This window comes from Crotalus tigris, unplaced genomic scaffold, assembly GCF_016545835.1.
Source record: "Crotalus tigris isolate CLP2741 ecotype Arizona unplaced genomic scaffold, ASM1654583v1 scf7180000018371.15429387391:27106975, whole genome shotgun sequence".
In the NCBI taxonomy this organism is placed as follows: domain Eukaryota; kingdom Metazoa; phylum Chordata; class Lepidosauria; order Squamata; family Viperidae; genus Crotalus; species Crotalus tigris.
In genome coordinates this window covers 4,225,380-4,240,016 of record NW_024096970.1, presented here as the reverse complement: position 1 = coordinate 4,240,016, position 14,637 = coordinate 4,225,380, and the positions used below count along the sequence as shown (strand labels likewise).

General features: G+C 35.1%; 1 protein-coding gene across 3 annotated transcripts in view; it reads left to right on the top strand.

Annotated features, from left to right (window-relative positions):
• Positions 1–14,637, top strand: part of WASF1 (WASP family member 1) — a 50,711-nt gene that overhangs the window by 15,661 nt on the left and 20,413 nt on the right. For 2 of the 3 annotated variants that reach the window (XM_039351188.1, XM_039351186.1), the window contains exon 2: positions 5,036–5,141. The gene's annotated coding sequence lies outside the window, so the exon portion shown is untranslated. Of the gene's footprint in view, positions 1–4,581; positions 4,628–5,035; positions 5,142–14,637 lie in introns of those variants that run through there. The other variant, XM_039351187.1, reaches the window with a different exon arrangement.

Sequence of the window (14,637 nt, the reverse complement as noted above, 5' to 3'; positions counted from 1 at the left end):
CTTTTTTTCAGCACCTTTATTTCATTGAGGTTTGTACAGGAACTGTTAAGAATTATGATTTTCGTGATTTTGAAAAATTGCTTGATAAAATTTATCTTATTTTCCTTGCACTGAACCCTTAATTTACTACCCATCACACAATTTCCTTTCAGGATAAGCACTGTTATATTAAGCATAGAAAGGGAGTAAGAAATAATCAGCCACAAAAATTAAGTGTGAGATAACAAAAAGAAAAATATTGTTTATACTAAAACTGTTTACCACACTTATGTTACTGTTTTGCAAACCATCCTTGCGTTGCTTCGTATATTCCCTTCATTTATAGAAAGTTTTATTTTCATAACCTATTTGAACATAAACACATTTTACAGTATTATTAGCAGAACTGAAATTACAAATAAAACATTCTTTTACTTTGGGTTATGCATTTAATTTCAAACGTAAGGATCTTTTTGCTTTTAATTACAAATTTGTACTTTATGATAGTTTTGTTTTTCCTCATTCCTGATTATTTCATCCAGGTTTAATCACACTGTTGTACTAATTGAAGATATTATGCCCTGTGAACTACATTGCTAGTACTCCATTAAAAATGTATGTCTTTCTTTATACTCCCATCTCTTTCCTCTATCTTTCATGTTTCTCTACTTGTAAACATCTTATTGAAGTCCCTATTGGATGCGTTTAGGTCAGTGATTCTCAATCTGTGGGTCGGGACCCCATTTGGGGTCGAACGACCATTTCACGGGGGTCGCCAAACAACGCAGTCCGCCATTTTTTCCCCCTTTTCCTTAGCTGTGCTACTCCCTTTTATTCTATTGGCTTTTGAAAGCCAATAGAATAGACTCTCTTGAATAGAGTCTAATTCTATTGGCTTTCAAAAGCCAATAGGAATTGTCCAGGCTGTCTCTGCCCTGCTGAGCCCGCCAAAAGTCCCATTCTGCAAACGGTGCTGCATCAGTTGAGTAGTCCTTGACTTACGACCGGTTGAGTAGTCCTCGACTTACGACCGGTTGGGGGTCGTGGCATTAAAAAGGTTGAGAACCACTGGTTTAGGTTGAAAGACAAAATTCTCTTTTGAGATGATGACCATTTTCCCCTACATACCATAGTGAGATTCCATTCCTGTTATCATCTCTGCAAGTTTCTGTCAGTGTCTTTATTTCTTTCTCCTACATTTTTGATTTCTGAATCCTTTCTGTCCCCTTTTCTGATAGAATGTACTTAATCTGGAAATAATAAGCAAAATTTAGCTGTCCCAGCAGTTCACACGGTACTTCAGATGCATGTCATCTATCAAGGCTAATGATACTAGCTGGAAAAAAAAATGGTATAAAATCCACTGTGAATTCAGGGAGATAAGGATCAATGCACAAGCAAAGATTCTGTTATCCTATTCTATTTCTGATGCTTCAGCAGACCAGAGTTATTTCCACAAAGAAACTTACTTTAAAGGTCAAATCTCTGTCCTGGCATCATTGACTGGCTAAGGGTTAAAAAAATAATATGGTATATTATTCATACTTCCTAGAGCTGATTAATAAGACATTTCAATTCAGAATACAAATGCTCACTATTTCTCTCTGCCTGCATTCTGATAACTATTAAAGATATCTTGATTTTTAAGTTTTACATTTTTGATATTTTTGAAAATGGTTTGCTATCTTGAGATCCATTCTGATATAATCTGAATGTAATATAGATTTAAACTCCTTTCAATAAAAATAAAAAACTGGGTAATTATGAAGTGTCATGTCCTTGTGTGTTTTGATTAAGAAAGATGTGACTTTTATATTGTGAAAGGGAGAATGAATGTATTTATTTTAAGATTTGGCTTTAAAATAAGTCTAACTGAACTCACAGGAATTTATTTCTGATTGCATAGAATGCTTCTACAAAGCCTTCAACATGTTTCTTAAAAAGATCAAATTGCAAGTTTAGGCTTAGAAGTCAATTCAAAATCCGCTTCCATATTTTTCTAAAAGAAAGATTCTGGAACACAATGGTCTTCCCAAAGTCAGTCATGTTCATCTTGAACTTATACTTCAATTATTGATCTGGATAACAATCAAGTATGCCTGTGGTGCATGATGGAGAGTTGTTGATAGATTGGGAAGATGTTTCTGGAGACAAAAATCTTCTCTGGATTTTCATATACTGTAACCAATATAAATCCTTTATTATTGCTCCAAAAGCAGCTGTTCTGCAACTGATTTTCAGCAAAAGAGGACTGTGGGAAATACAGTAATGCATTTAAATATGAAACATTAAGATATATTTGATTTGTTGCTTAGCAGCCAAAGCAAAACATGCAAATTGAAAATAGGATAGATTGAACATGATGATAGCAAAGTGATTTCACCTCATCTTGTATTTTCATGCTAAATAATGACTTAACAGAATCAATTTATGTTCTTTGAAACATTTTTTAATACTATTTCAAAATAAAAGGTGGGGAAATGCTTATAAGTGCTTCAAAAATATTCAAATTTGAAAATATTTTATTACAGTACTGTCCATCTTATGAAACCTGAATAGATGACTCTATTAAAATTCTGTAGGAATTTAGGAATGCTTTCTTGCTCACTTGCACTAATAATCTCTGTTACTGGAAATTCTTTACCTAATTTAATATTTGGAAGAACTATGAGCAAGTATAAATGCATTATCCTACTATAAAAGGACAGATGCTTGAGTTGTGCTCCTGTAAGTAGATGCTTTACTGTAAAAAAAGAATATTTTTAGAGTGCAAGTGTGAAGTGTGAAGATGACCTTGATGAAGATAGGCCAGATCTGTTGGAAAGCATAACTTAAATCCAAAAGAGGCAGAAAAGTATGTAGCAATGACTCAGACATACACCTCCTGAATTCACATGGATATAAGAAGGGGAAGAGGTACTTCACAATCAGACTTGTGAGTTTCATTATTATGGCAACTCTCAATGAAAGTACTCCTAGCCTTCCTTTTGAGTTGATTCCCAATCTGGTGTACATATTGGGAGGAAGGCTGACAATGGCTTCAAATAAAAGATTTTAGCAGTAGCAGTAACATAATCTACATTTAAAACTTGCATTAATCTTTATACTATTGTGCAACATCTATGTCATCGAAATCTCAAGTCATGTCCTTGTAGCTCCAAAAGTCATCTATTTTCCAGCAACAGCCACTATTTTATCCAAACTAAACAGCAAGTGCAAATATAATTTCAAATTGGGAAAACCCATTCCTTCTCTTTTCTTTGTATCTTGTAACATCTTAACATGTGGCCTTAAATCCCATTTTTTATCAATTCTTTTTGATTTTCTATTTTGATATTTGATATTAATATTTGATATTGACATCGTCTTCTGTTTCTTAATCTTAAAATCTGCTAATGTACCAAGTTCTTTTAATTTTAATTTTCCCATTCAATTCGCTTTAAAGGATCCTCCAAAACTAACACCAAATAATTAGCTAATGATAGTACTTTAAGAGTTTCTGTATGTCAAATAATGTCCTATATGCCATCCTTACTTAATACTTTTAGGTTTGCTTCAAACTTGTTTATAACTTCTTTGCTTGCTTGTTGGTGTTATGTAATACTTTAAGTTTCAAATACATTTTCTTTCAGTAAACAGTATATGGAGGCACCAATGCCACATACAAGGTTTTAGCAGTGTTTGATATATTTTTCATTTCTACTCTTGATGCAAAAATGTGTAATTGCGGCTCTTAGGATTTAAACTTGAAGCTATACTGCTCGTGAATTATTCTGTTTTATCTGGAACTTTTCTGTACATCAAACCAAAAACATGATTTTCATATCATTTATATGGAAAAATGCATTTTATACAGACCTTTGACACAGCACTTATTTCTGGAGCTTTGCCAATTAATCCATAATTATTTATTTACATCAGTCTGTGGTGATATGAATTCTTGTCACATTTCTGTGAAAGATAAATGTATGAATATAGCTAATATATTGCAAGAAATGCACTTAAGAACTGTAATCAGCTCTTTTCACATACAAATATAATTATGACATCCATTAATATTAGAAAAAGGCTACAAATTCTTTGTACAAAATATGTAAAAGCATACCTACAAATTAGAAAATGTAAAAACTGTATAAGCAGGTCATTTTAGAATAAATCCTAATGTATCTTATTTGCTGCTTTAAAAAAATGCTCTAATGTACAGATAATTGAGCCCAAATGTATACGTGGCATATACTGTGTTTCCCTGAAAATAAGACCTGGCCTTTTTTTCCCTTGAAAAGAGGTACCAGGTCTTATTTTTGGAGGGTGTCTTTTCCACTCACCTCACAGCAGCAGCACCGACAGCCCCTACCCAGCAGGCCATGTTTGCGTCAGTAGTAGTAGCTTCTTTCTGCAGTTAAGAATGGAGCTTCGGCCTGTATTTCGCAGTCAGAGGCCTTTTGAGAAGGCCTCTGCAGCTGATAACCGAGCTACGGATTGAATCCATAGCTCGGTTTTCGGCTGCAGAGGCTTTCCAGAAAGGCCTCTGACTGCAAAATGCAGGCCGTAGCTCCATTCTCAGCTGCAGAATGAAGCTGCTCCTTTAGTTGCAAAAGAAGTGGGCCAGCGAAGCAAGTGTCGATCCATGGGAGGCCTGGCTGCAATGGTAAGCTCCACCCTCCTACCCTGACCCCAGCTTGATTTTTAGGCATGCGCCTCACCCCCAAAATTAGGACTTATTATATTAGGGCTTATATTAGGGGTAGGTCTTACTTTCAGGGAAACATGGGTATGTGTTAAATCAAAATTTGCCAAAGAATCAAAAACCTGGGTTGGGGTGACTGCTTAATCTTCTCTGCTTTTCAGTAGGGAGATTGCAGTCTCATTAATTTGCGGAGGATGATATTTTAAATTGTGAAACATCCAAATTTGGCCCTGTCGAGGAGTATGCAGAATGGCTTGACTGCAAACCATTTTGTATATAATTCAGAGGTTTGTCTTGATGAAAGAATAAAACATGTTTGAGTTATGTTGAGTTATGTTATGTTGAGCCAACTTCTACCCTTGATTCCAGGTGAATTCCAGCCTTGAGCGAATTCCAGGAAAAAAAAGGATTCTGATGGTTGGACCTTGGCAGCCTACCTTCACACTGCAAGTCATATACTAACTGAAATTCTCAGGTACTAGGCAAAGATTTATGCTTGTTACATCACAAGACAAATGAAAGCACTGTCCATATTAAGGGTAATTTCATAGTGAAGAGATTGCCTTGAAGTGGAGGTGCCCAGGGCAAGGATATGATTCCAGACTGAGCATAAGACAAAAGTGACTAGGTCATCCCAATATTCTTATCAGTAGAAGCAGCCAGAGTTTTGGTTCCAACACAGAGTTCTCCTTGTTGGCCTCAGACCATCCATTTTATTTTAGCAAAACTTGTTTGAAAAAGCAGGAAGAAGGTGCTATCTGATGGCTTGCTATTATTGAGGAACATTTTAATCTGCATAAGAGATATGTGAGATGAGAAGTGAGGTGCATTTGTATTATGTTTTTTTTTTTAAATCGACTGTATATGTCGGTGGTGAACCTATGGCACGGGTGCCAGAGGCAGCACTCGGAGCCCTCTCTGTGGGCACATGTGCTGATGCCCCAGCCTTGCTCCCCCATGACCTCCTCCTCACCAGCAGCCTCCCTCGAGAGTCGCCCCCCGAGCCTGGCCCATGCGGAGCAGCACAGCCAAGAACATGGCAGCCAGGCAGTGTAGACAAGACTCTGCCCTCACATCCCATCACGTACAGTTGATGCTGCAGGGCTGTCTGGGCGATCTACGGCGGACCCTGTAGGCAATGAGTGGCCCTTTGGGCAGATGGGGTGGGAGTGGAGTGGGGGCAGGGCCAGGTTTTGGGCACTCGGTCTCTAAAAGGTTCTCCATCACTGGTATACGTAAAGAAAGGTTTCAGGTTGGAAAAAACTAAAAGTGGCAAACCTGATCATTTTGGTAGTACATAGGAGATTTTGAGATGGTATGGAAGAGAAAGGTTTCTTTCATTCCAATTGTTTTGCAAGACTCAAGCAATACTACAAGTTTCTTGTTTCTGGCTGGCTAAAGCCCTGAACCAGAAAAATTATGTTAGCACATGGGGTATCACTGCACCATTTTATTGTGGATTTTCTCTTGTATTTTCATAAATTGCATTGTGGAATATAATCTATTCAAAAGTTTACAGTATTTAGAAATGATAAGTGAATGATGATGAAAGAGGGATATAATTATGAGAGCTAATACCATCTAATATAAGTGCTTGAATTGTAAAAAATCAAACAATGTGACAACATATGCATGTTTGACAACAACTTCTTAATTTCTTAGGCTGTAGTATTACTGCAGAGAAATGTAATTACAGGAGGGAAATGATTTAAATACCGGTATATATTTATACTTTAATACTTGTCACATTCTAAAAAATAATAATCACCCATGTTATACAATCAGTCAGGTACATTATGAACCCAAATTTAGAAACAGCATCTCAGCTAATATGTATGCTGGAATTCAACTCTACTGCATCATGAATTTCCTGCAATAGATTTTGAGTTTAGATAGAAGGTTTAAACTTGCTGTTTTTGGTTTTTTATCTGTTCTTTGCAAATGCAGGACTATCTTTCAGCATGAGCTTACATTTCATGGCCCAGATTTATTTTACACACTCATTAAAAAAGCTTTAAATCTTTTGATCTATGCCACAAATCTTGTATGTTGTTTTAGTTTAATTTGACATGTAGCTATCTTGGATTAATTTAATAATCCAGTTTTCACACAAGTGAACAAATTTATTATGTAATCTATATTTAACACAGAACATTCTTGCTATATATAGTGTAATTCTAAAACATTTCTAGAATTCCTCACAATTTATTGATTTAAAAAAAAGAAAGTTCTGTCATTTATTCTTTATTTCTTTAATTATTTAATTGAAATCTGCTTCTTTCTCATGTTAACAGTAATTTAAATATGTCTAAATATCTATCTCCAGTATCTCCTAATCCAAGAAAATGAAATGGTTTGGAAACAAAATTAGGTTAATTTAAATAAAAATTAAACTTGGGAAAATAAAATCTATTTTAAGTGGGAAGATTTTCATAAATGCTTCATTGAAAAAGTAATAACAGTTGCTAATTATCTGGAAAAGAACATTGGTGAAAACATAGATGTGCTTTTGATTTCTCTGGTTCTCTAAGAAATATATGCACTCCAAAACAGGGTTTGTTTTGAAAATACATACGGTAATCCTTTATTGTTAAAGGTTTTTCCTATTATGCAGTATTTAATTTTTTTTAAAAAAAAACCCTTTATTTCAACTTTGTATCCATCACAAATAACACATTTTGGAATTGGCTTTTGATGGAACTGAGGTATTAGTGCATTTTGTTATTTGATAAATATATATTGTTGCATTTTAATTACTACATAATTGCTGTTTTGAACTTTAAGTATTAATTAAATACTTTATTAATTAAATTGAAGTCTACTCTGGATATAGATTCTGAAAGGAAACTATAAGATTTTCTGGTAATGCTGGGGTGGCTTTAGAATATTCTGCTTAGATCGTTGAGGCAGTTTTGTGGAACATTTTCTCATGGAGAGATTGCTTTATCTTTGTTATTTCTTACCAGCAGCTGCTGATAAACAAATAAGCACTAGTTTAGTTGGATAGTACAGATATGACTTAGCCATTGCTGTGATTTTGTTTGTTCTTTTTCTTCTTGCTGTGATTCCCAGTAGTTTATATCATAAGAAAATTAAGATATAAAAGCATAAGTGAAATATCTGCAAAATAACTCAATATTGATTTCCCAAAGTCCATAGAACTCAACTACTAGTACATATAAGAAAACTGGCTGCCTGTATTCCAAGAAGTCCAAATAACCTGTTATTTCAACAAATAGGCAATAGGCACATGGTGCAATTTGCTATGTGGAAGTGCTAAAACAGTTATCTCTGAAGAGATGCTATTGACTGTATAACTATTGAGTTGCAAACATGTTATATGGTCAATAATGTAAGCTTGAAGTAGTTTTAAAATCATTTTAACACCTCCCCCCCAAAAAACCTCCATAATGTATAAATGGTAGTATCTTTATATTCTCAATTTGTGAAGGTTTTTTTTCTTCCTTCTTTCCCATCCCCCTTACTGAGTTCTATAGGGAGCATACAGTCTGTAATTTCATTTTGGTTTATAAATGTATTCAGAGTCCCAAGTAGAGGTTTAAATCAACTTTCTACTCAACCCATCTGGAAGGAACCAGTATGAAAAAAAAAAACCTGGCATAAATTTTGCAAATAATAATAGAAAATTACAGGGTTAGGTAGCTTCATTTCAAAAGTACACAAAAGAATAGACTGATTTAAATCAAGGCATTTAACTCAGTGAAAACTGTTTATATTATAATTTATAAAATAGGTTTGCTTATTTATTAATAGATATGGCTATTATAACATGTTGAAATGAAATTAGTCTTCATTTTACATATTAGATACATTTAAAAATATTTTCCTTTGCAAATGTGTGCCCCTCTACACTGAGTTTAATAGTTCTCATTTCCATGTAAATGTGTATGAGATTACAGCTGAGACCTTAAGTGTTTTAACATATTTTGGATCATTTTGAAAAAAAATTGCCTTGATGTTGTTTCTTATCTATGATTATGATAATGGTGTTAATATCATAAACAAAAGTTACACACCAAAATGAATGGTTATTTTTTTTAAAAAAAAAGTCCAGCTGTCCTTAACATTCTTCGCTTAAGAATATCCAGTTCTCACCAAGATGGATATATATGGGTGGAGTCATCCTAAATATTCCCAGCTTGCTGAGCAATAATAGAATATCCATGCTTTATTCAGTTATAACAAGGTTTTACAGTTTGTCCATGAAATAAAATAACAGATGATAGTTGTAAAAAACAGCAGCAATTCTGTCACTCTTAATTTTATTTAAATTAAAAATGTCAACTACATCACTATTCTTTGTTTATTTGAGTGCGGAAAATCATCTTCAGATGTTTTTTTCTTGGAAAATATGCAGGCACATATTTGCATGTGATGACAAGAAAAATGGCTATAAATTATTCTGCATACTAACTACCTTCACCACAATGCTACAACCAAAACAATAAGGTGACCAACTTTTTTACAATGAAAAGGAGGACACAAATAAATTGAAGAAAAAAATATCGTAAATAAAAGAAACATTTTATTCATTGCAACAATAATGCAGAATACACTATAATATGATAAGTGCATAATAAAAACATTTGTAACAGTAACATTTTATATTGTAATCCTGCTTACATGCCGCGCCCCCGCCAGCACTGCTGCCCCACCATGTAGAGCGGGCCCTGCAGCTCCTAAAGCACCAGCTGCTCCAGCTCCAGCCCCGGGGGGCAGCCCGCTGTCGACACATCCCTCCTGCAGCTGCTCCACCTGCAGCCGCCCCACCAGCACCACCACCCACCCTGCGCAGCCCCGTGTAGAGCAGGCCCCGTGGTTCCCACAGCACGGGGAGCAGCCGACCACCGCCGTCCCTCACACCCCCGCCCACAGCAGCCCCGCTGCCCCTGCCTCTTGCGCCCGCAGCCATTATTGCCCTAGCAGGGCTGAAGATCAAGAGAAAGTTACCGTGGCATCGCCACTCCAGTCTCCTCCAGGTATCTTCGGGACTAACTAGGAGATGGTGTAGTTGGGTAGCAGGGAGGGGTGCAAAGTTCCTGCCAATTCACCTTCGCCGCAGACAACTTACATGTGCAAAGTTTGCCGGCCGGGTGTTTTGGCGCGCTCAGCAGCAATTCCTATTGGCTTTTGAAAGCCAATAGGAGAAGTAGCACTGCTCATGCAAAAGTTGAAAAAAAACCATCAAAAAAGGTGCTGGAACGCCATTCTGAGTGTTCTATGAGAAAAAAAAAGCCCTGCAGATTAATCTTCAAATATTGAAAAGGAGGTCATGTAGGAGGACACTTTTCGAGGGAGGACAGAACTCACAAAAGGAGGACTGTCCTCCCTAAAAGAGGATGGTTGGTCACCTTAAAAACAAGGAAATCTAGACATTTCCTGACTTTTTGTACTAACAGATATGAAGCCATTTAAAGCTATATAAAGCCATATAACTTTTCACTGGAAAATAATCACAAGGTGATAGTAACACATAACCATATCAATATTTTATAATTCATATTCATTACATAAAAATGTGCTGGTTATCCGATTTAAAAATATTTGGCTTATTAAATTGACTACTTGGGAAGCAGGACTAAAGAAATATAAATAATTCTAATTTCAGAGCAGCTGCTTTCCTATAATATAAAGAGAAATTAACCACGGCTGGCTTTGTATAAATAAGAAAGGGAAAAAATGGCTGAAAAGATTTAATATAGTAAATTATGCCATTTTTATTGATTTATTGATTTATTAAATAAGTCTGAAGTATTATTAATTATGAATCATTCTTGGAATAATTCATGATAGCACTCATTCTATTTTTAAATATCTGATGCAATGTATTATTTCCTTCATTAGTTTTCCATTTAAATGCCACAATAGCCTAATGCCATGAACTGTATAGTCATATTTTTCCTCATTTATTTATTTTGAACATAGCCATTTCTTCTGCATATATGGTAGCATGAATTTAGGAATTGGGAACCAATCTGTTGTAAGTAGATAAAGACACAAGGCTAGAAACCAGAGATTGTGCGTTCTAGTCCATCTTTAGACAATTAGATGACTTTGAGCCAGTCATTCTCTCTTAGCCCTAGGAAACAGGCAAGGGCAAATTACTGCTAAAATATTGCCAAGAAAACTACAGGATCTTATCGAAATAGTAGTCATGGGCACACAATACACATACACATGTACACAAACAGATTTATGAGTCCTCAAAGAAATCATTATTCTGTGGATTTCTTCCAAGATTATAAAGATTAATAAATGCTCAGCTTTGCAATTAATGAAATGCAATGCATTTTGCTGTGTTTTTATAGATTTTTAAAGAAAATATAAATTCTAGAATACATTTGAAATGAACATTGTAAATGTAATTTAAAATTGTAGTATGTAATAGTTTTGAAATTGAAAGGCAAGGTGTTCAGAAACAGGAAAGTGTAGATTTTTAAAAATTCTATTTATATTCTGAGAACGTACGTATGTATGTATATTACTGTTATCAAATATACCTGTTCTGGTAAATTACAGGCATAAAATGTTCATAGCCTCTTTGATCAATCTCGTGTGCTCTGTTGACTTTACAAGTCAGACTCCATGCATCTACAATTTACATTAGTTTTTCAAGTCAATACTGGAGTGGAAAAAAAGGGTTCCAGGCAGTGGTGGGATTCAAATATGTGAACAACCGGTTCTTTTGTGGATGCCGCTTCCAGAAGTCCATTCTGGGCCTGGGGAACAAAAAATTAGCTACCGGTTCTGCTGAACTAGTGCGAGCTGGCTGAATCCCACCACTGGTTCCAGGCAAATAGTAAATAGACACGATTTCCCAATCGAATGATGAAAATTTTGAATAATTTATGAAATTCGACTCTTTGATGGCCATGTAGTCCTTCCGGAAAAATCTTGCTCTCGGCTCAGAAACCAGTGGCCCACAATCCAGTTTAGAGAAGATACTGGAAATTGTCTTGGCAGTACAGCTTTTCTAGATCTATTTCCATCTAGGCAGAGATCTGCTTTTCAGCTTGAAACAGTATTGTCAACCCCTTTATTCAGGCCTTTGCTGTGAGTTTTCTTTGGAGAAGAATAATGGAAATGCAGTCCTGCTACACTTACTTGACCTCTCAGCTGTTCTTGATATCATTGACCATGGTATCATATCACAGATTACTTCTGAGAATTAAAGTTTAGGGCACTTTTCTACTGAACTTCCAGTACTACTGGCAGGGACAATTGATAATTGATAGTAGTGAGTCATTTTTATTTTAAAAAGAACTTCTTTCTTGTCCTCAGTACTATTTAATGTCTGTAGGTACTGTAGGTGCAGTTATCAGATGATGCAGAGTATCACGTAATGTTTATTAGGAGAGTCTGAGATTCTAGGATCTCTTGGTCCTGTCATGGGCTGGATGAGGCCAAAATAATGACAGCACGATGTCCAATGAGTGGCTATTTTCACAGTTCAGAGAATAGGAATTTTACTTATAGATAGGATTACACTTGTCCTTCTACATATTTGATCATTAAACATTATTTGTACTTAAATCAGATGTCAAACCTTCAGTGGCCGAGTATTTAAATCCCTCCCTACTAGACAAATTTCCCAGTTCTCTAGTATAGAAATTTCACATATACACATACAGACAAACGTGGTATAATGCCACATAATTTTATTAAAAGACCAGTGAATCAACTGCAGCCCAATTTCAAATTCTTAATTTGTTAGTAGAGATGAGAATTTAATCTCATGTTATCATTCAGGAGCTTCTCATGCAAGCATTAGAGTTAACGTTAATGTATTTGCAAATAAGCATGATAAATTGTTACCGTATCTACATTTATCATTGTGTGTTATCTAATATTTTCAGTGGAGAACTTAAGCGATAAATCTAAAATGTCTGTTTTTACAGCAGGTTTTCTGCCACTGATTTATCATTTCTTTTCCATATATTCTTTGCTATCTCTGAGCAACTGTACGATGGGAAAATTATTTTCTGTATTTTTTACTTTTTTATTTAAGAAATTGGTAGTTACTTAGAACCTTACAGGTTAAACATGCCATTTAGACTATCAAGACCAATGCAGAAATCCAAATTAAAGCATTTCTAATATCTAGCCTCCATTTGTTCCAATGAAGAGAAGCCCACTATTTTACTAGATACGTGGTTTTATTGCCAATTTCTTTCATGTTGAAAAGGTTTTCTTTTTTTCCAGCTGGAATTTGTCTCCGTGATAGCTAAATCCACTATTTCATGTTTTACAATATGAAATAATGAAAAACAGCTCTTAACTTTCAGCATGATATATTTTCAATTATTTGAAGGATGTTATTTCATTCTCTCTCGATTTTTCTCCTCTGAATGCTAACCACTCAGTCTCTCTTTGTAGCATTTATTCTTGTCTCCTGTTCATCCTAACTTGCCTGGACTGAATCCTCTTAAACTATAGAGCTTCAAATAGTCTTACCAAAACAGAATAAAATGGAAAGATTATTTCCCATAATCTGAAAATTATATTTTTGTTGATACCACTTAAAATTGGACCTGCCTGTTTATGCTAGTCCATATTCAGTTTGCAGTTAATTACTATTCCAGGAACTCCCTTTTTTATCACCAAAATAATACTCTATGACAGACATGTCAAACTCGCGACATCACGTGACATTGCGCAACATATCGGAAGAGTTTTGCCATTGCTGGTAATGGGGTGGGTGCGGCTTCCGCATGACGCGTCCGGTCTGTGGGCTGGCAGTTTGACACCCCTGCTCTAGGAGATATGTTGGTCTGAAAGAGTGATTGGCTGAAAGTCCTCCAGTGAGTTTCCATTTCCATGGCTGAGGAAAAACTTGAATCTTGTCTCCCAGGTAGTAGTTCATTTTAACCATTACATTACACTGGCTCTCTTTACTAAGGAAGTTACATAAACAAAAATGTTAATCTAGCAACAGTTGCTCTTTACAAATATAGGGTGACTTCTAGTAAATACTGCATGTTTATAAGAGTGTTTTTTAAAGTGTGGTCATAAGATCCCTGGGTGGTTCAAGACCATTACAACGGTCCACTAAATCTAAATTATTTGCCAACCTATATTGAAAAATAATATAGTAATACAGTATTAAAATCCCATTAAACAATTGTGACAAGCAGTAGCAATGTGACATTTTAAAATTTTAATATGATAAATGTTGTTAAGTATAACCAATACAAACAAATGCTCTTTTGGGGTCCTCCAGATTTTTTAAAAGTGGAAAGTGGCCCTGGAGAAAAAAATGTAAGAAACATTGTTTATAAGGTCAATCTCTTTAGGATTTGCTCTAAAATTTGCTCAGATGCTGGTGTCAAATTGATTAAGTTTTAGTTTCCCAGAACGGACAACATTCCTCCTCAGACAACATTCCTGCAACTTTTACCTTTTTTCATAATTTTCAAATTATAATTCCTAATGATTCCATTAGACCATGATTTAGTTTCTTTAGTATTCTATGATGGAATTTTATGAACCTGGAGATTTAAACTCAAAAATAAACAGATATTAATTATGAAACTTAAGTTTCGCTCCTGCCCTTTCACAACTGATGTACCTTATGCTTGGAAAAATTGGACCAAAATAGGAATTGTATATAATTGCAATCTATTAGTATTGTCCTATTTTCATGGAATAACTGGTATATTGGTTTCACCCATGGTCTCTCCATTTTGGCTTTCTTTTGGTAAAATAAATAATAACATGGTGTAATATGTTATATGTTGTCATTCATCTGAGATTGTACCTACTTTTAATAACTGCTAAGAACCAGATGATTTTTACTATATCCTGATATGTAAAAACTCAAAGGGGGTGTACTTTATTTTCCAGATGACTGTATATTTGCTACATCCTGTTTTATAGTCCCTTAAAATCAAGTAATCGCTTTCCCCTTCATTTTTAACACATGATGGTAGAATATATTTGCATTTCTCAGT